This window comes from Schistocerca piceifrons, unplaced genomic scaffold, assembly GCF_021461385.2.
Source record: "Schistocerca piceifrons isolate TAMUIC-IGC-003096 unplaced genomic scaffold, iqSchPice1.1 HiC_scaffold_66, whole genome shotgun sequence".
In the NCBI taxonomy this organism is placed as follows: Eukaryota; Metazoa; Arthropoda; class Insecta; order Orthoptera; family Acrididae; genus Schistocerca; species Schistocerca piceifrons.
The window spans coordinates 30,001-35,000 of NW_025728904.1; the positions used below are offsets into that span (position 1 = coordinate 30,001).

Below are 5,000 nucleotides of genomic sequence, written 5' to 3' on the forward strand. Positions count from 1 at the left end.
CTTAACCTAACCCATGTTGTGCCTTAACCTAACCCATGTTGTCCCCTAACCTAACCCATGTTGTCCCCTAACCTAACCCATGTTGTGCCTTAACCTAACCCATGTTGTCCCCTAACCTAACCCATGTTGTGCCTTAACCTAACCCATGTTGTCCCCTAACCTAACCCATGTTGTCCCCTAACCTAACCCATGTTGTCCCCTAACCTAACCCATGTTGTGCCTTAACCTAACCCATGTTGTGCCTTAACCTAACCCATGTTGTCCCCTAACCTAACCCATGTTGTCCCCTAACCTAACCCATGTTGTCCCCTAACCTAACCCATGTTGTCCCCTAACCTAACCCATGTTGTCCCCTAACCTAACCCATGTTGTCCCCTAACCTAACCCATGTTGTCCCCTAACCTAACCCATGTTGTCCCCTAACCTAACCCATGTTGTCCCCTAACCTAACCCATGTTGTCCCCTAACCTAACCCATGTTGTGCCCTAACCTAACCCATGTTGTGCCCTAACCTAACCCATGTTGTGCCCTAACCTAACCCATGTTGTGCCTTAACCTAACCCATGTTGTGCCTTAACCTAACCCATGTTGTCCCCTAACCTAACCCAAGTTGTCCCCTAACCTAACCCATGTTGTCCCCTAACCTAACCCATGTTGTGCCTTAACCTAACCCATGTTGTGCCTTAACCTAACCCATGTTGTGCCTTAACCTAACCCATGTTGTCCCCTAACCTAACCCATGTTGTCCCCTAACCTAACCCATGTTGTGCCTTAACCTAACCCATGTTGTCCCCTAACCTAACCCATGTTGTGCCTTAACCTAACCCATGTTGTCCCCTAACCTAACCCATGTTGTCCCCTAACCTAACCCATGTTGTCCCCTAACCTAACCCATGTTGTGCCTTAACCTAACCCATGTTGTGCCTTAACCTAACCCATGTTGTGCCGTAACCTAACCCATGTTGTGCCTTAACCTAACCCATGTTGTGCCTTAACCTAACCCATGTTGTGCCTTAACCTAACCCATGTTGTGCCTTAACCTAACCCATGTTGTGCCTTAACCTAACCCACGTTGTCCCCTAACGTAACCCACGTTGTCCCCTAACGTAACCCACGTTGTCCCCTAACGTAACCCACGTTGTCCCCTAACGTAACCCACGTTGTCCCCTAACGTAACCCACGTTGTCCCCTAACGTAACCCACGTTGTCCCCTAACGTAACCCACGTTGTCGCCTATCGTAACCCACGTTGTCGCCTAAACCTGCTCTGTAATTGTTATACGACTCGTTCAATTAGTGTAGTGTTGCCCACCCGCAACCCTCGCAATATAGTTCGCTACTCGCACTGCCCGCTCCCCTGTGTATCGCTTCATGTTAAACACCTTGCAAGTCTTGCTGACTTTCCACATGCTCCTGCTGTACACTGTAATGTGGATGGCAGCAGGGCGTACATGCCGCCCCCCCCCCCCCCCCACCTCTCCCCACGTCCCCACCTTGCCCCCTGCCTTCGCAAGGTGGTTGGTGACAAGTTTGCATGTTCAATGCCCTTCGCATGCGACGTACGCAGGCTACGTTGTGGTGCGGCCTGTGTCAACTGTCCGCTGATGTCGTACGCGTGAACCACAATCTGTACTGCACATTCGTCCTTATGTACTGAATGATACATCGTGGCACATGTGTGACCGTACAACGACTGCGCCCAAAAACGGCGGACCATACAGTGCAAATATTGTGCACGCAGCTACGTGTCGTCTCCCTATGAGAGCTGGATTGCAGTGTGGTACGCCATAGAGACGTGTGGGAGGAACGGACGCCGTGGATGGCGATCAGCATGAGCTGTCTGTTGATGTATTCGGACCTAGTCGTCTCTCCTCACACACCGTGATGGCATGGTGCAGCGCGTTCCATATCTGCGACATGCTACAGAAGCCGGTTGACAGTCGTTCGAGCAATGGACATCGCATACGTACGGGGGCCACCTTCCACGTATTGTCTAGGCGTGCACATTTTGTTGCGTGTATGTGGGCAGACGTAGTGTGGCGTGACACCTGACACAGGCATGCAATAATGGTTGAAGTTGCAAATGGCGATGGACGCCTACGTTTTCTGGTGAAGTTACGCAAATGAAGAAATGGTAACCCGTTGTGGTGCGGTTGTTCTCGCTAGGGGTGAATCGGTGATGGCGACGATAGGTTGAGGTACTAACCGGTTGTTCCAGCGATACCCACCATGCCGACGAAACTGAACGGCATCTGGGTGTGAAGCGATACGCGGCGGTGGCTGGGTGGGACCGTCCCCGGCCGGTGAGGGGGCGCCTCCCGGCGTGCTGGCCGCGCGGTGCGTGGGCGCACGCGCTACAGCCGGCTGGTGGGGGCGGCCAGTGGCAGGCGCGCCGGCCGACGGACGCGGCAGGCGTCGCAGCTGCGCGCCGGCGCACCCTGCGCGCGGCGCCGTGCGGCCAAAGTAGGTCCTCGCGGGCCCGGTGCGAAGCGCGGTGGACATCTGCAGTGTGCTGGTCCGATTGAGGACTGTGTGCGTTGAGGATGCGCCGCCGCCCGGCGCTCGGCGCCGCGACGCCGTCTGCTGCTCGGTCGCCCCAGCGGTTCTCGCTGGTGGTTTGTATCGCAGCTGTGCGGATGTGTTGGCGTGTGCGCTGTGCTGGGAGAGTTCGCTTCGGCACCCAAGTGGGGCTTTTGTCCTTCTGTGGCGCTGGCGTTGGAGCTGCCGGTCACCGTAGGTGGCGCGTGTTGTCTCCCGCCGGCAATGCCACGACAGCACGCTCCCGGGCCTCTGTCGGCAGCGGCAAGCTCAGTTGGGAGCACGGGTGGTCGCACCGAAAGCGTCTACTCGCCTAACTCCGGGCGATTGCGCCTCTCTCGAACCCGACCAAGTACTTGGGACGGCGCTGCGCGCCGCCGGGACCTGAGAGGGTTTCGAGGTGTATTGTGCAGGGGAGCTCAGCCTCCTCCTGTTTGCAGAATGATTGAGCGGACGCTTGCGTGTTCGCGCGGGCCCCCGGGACACACTCCCGGGCGGCCGGCTGCTCAGCTCTAGTTGACGCAGCTCCCTGGTTGATCCTGCCAGTAGTCATATGCTTGTCTCAAAGATTAAGCCATGCATGTCTCAGTACAAGCCGCATTAAGGTGAAACCGCGAATGGCTCATTAAATCAGTTATGGTTCCTTAGATCGTACCCACGTTACTTGGATAACTGTGGTAATTCTAGAGCTAATACATGCAAACAGAGTCCCGACCAGAGATGGAAGGGACGCTTTTATTAGATCAAAACCAATCGGTCGGCTCGTCCGGTCCGTTTGCCTTGGTGACTCTGAATAACTTTGGGCTGATCGCACGGTCCTCGTACCGGCGACGCATCTTTCAAATGTCTGCCTTATCAACTGTCGATGGTAGGTTCTGCGCCTACCATGGTTGTAACGGGTAACGGGGAATCAGGGTTCGATTCCGGAGAGGGAGCCTGAGAAACGGCTACCACATCCAAGGAAGGCAGCAGGCGCGCAAATTACCCACTCCCGGCACGGGGAGGTAGTGACGAAAAATAACGATACGGGACTCATCCGAGGCCCCGTAATCGGAATGAGTACACTTTAAATCCTTTAACGAGTATCTATTGGAGGGCAAGTCTGGTGCCAGCAGCCGCGGTAATTCCAGCTCCAATAGCGTATATTAAAGTTGTTGCGGTTAAAAAGCTCGTAGTTGGATTTGTGTCCCACGCTGTTGGTTCACCGCCCGTCGGTGTTTAACTGGCATGTATCGTGGGACGTCCTGCCGGTGGGGCGAGCCGAAGGCGTGCGACCGCCCCGTGCGTGCTCGTGCGTCCCGAGGCGGACCCCGTTGAAATCCTACCAGGGTGCTCTTTATTGAGTGTCTCGGTGGGCCGGCACGTTTACTTTGAACAAATTAGAGTGCTTAAAGCAGGCAAGCCCGCCTGAATACTGTGTGCATGGAATAATGGAATAGGACCTCGGTTCTATTTTGTTGGTTTTCGGAACCCGAGGTAATGATTAATAGGGACAGGCGGGGGCATTCGTATTGCGACGTTAGAGGTGAAATTCTTGGATCGTCGCAAGACGAACAGAAGCGAAAGCATTTGCCAAGTATGTTTTCATTAATCAAGAACGAAAGTTAGAGGTTCGAAGGCGATCAGATACCGCCCTAGTTCTAACCATAAACGATGCCAGCCAGCGATCCGCCGCAGTTCCTCCGATGACTCGGCGGGCAGCCTCCGGGAAACCAAAGCTTTTGGGTTCCGGGGGAAGTATGGTTGCAAAGCTGAAACTTAAAGGAATTGACGGAAGGGCACCACCAGGAGTGGAGCCTGCGGCTTAATTTGACTCAACACGGGAAACCTCACCAGGCCCGGACACCGGAAGGATTGACAGATTGATAGCTCTTTCTTGATTCGGTGGGTGGTGGTGCATGGCCGTTCTTAGTTGGTGGAGCGATTTGTCTGGTTAATTCCGATAACGAACGAGACTCTAGCCTGCTAACTAGTCGCGTGACATCCTTCGTGCTGTCAGCGATTACTTTTCTTCTTAGAGGGACAGGCGGCTTCTAGCCGCACGAGATTGAGCAATAACAGGTCTGTGATGCCCTTAGATGTTCTGGGCCGCACGCGCGCTACACTGAAGGAATCAGCGTGTCTTCCTAGGCCGAAAGGTCGGGGTAACCCGCTGAACCTCCTTCGTGCTAGGGATTGGGGCTTGCAATTGTTCCCCATGAACGAGGAATTCCCAGTAAGCGCGAGTCATAAGCTCGCGTTGATTACGTCCCTGCCCTTTGTACACACCGCCCGTCGCTACTACCGATTGAATGATTTAGTGAGGTCTTCGGACTGGTACGCGGCATTGACTCTGTCGTTGCCGATGCTACCGGAAAGATGACCAAACTTGATCATTTAGAGGAAGTAAAAGTCGTAACAAGGTTTCCGTAGGTGAACCTGCGGAAGGATCATTACCGACTAGACTGCATGTCTTTCGATGTG

At 54.4% G+C, this 5,000-nt stretch overlaps 1 non-coding gene across 1 annotated transcript; it reads left to right on the forward strand.

Annotated features, from left to right (window-relative positions):
* Positions 1 to 3,063: 3,063 nt before the first annotated feature.
* LOC124765705 lies at positions 3,064 to 4,972 on the forward strand. The gene has a single exon (XR_007012889.1). It is a non-coding gene; the product is annotated as a small subunit ribosomal RNA (ribosomal RNA).
* The last annotated feature ends 28 nt before the right edge of the window (positions 4,973 to 5,000 follow it).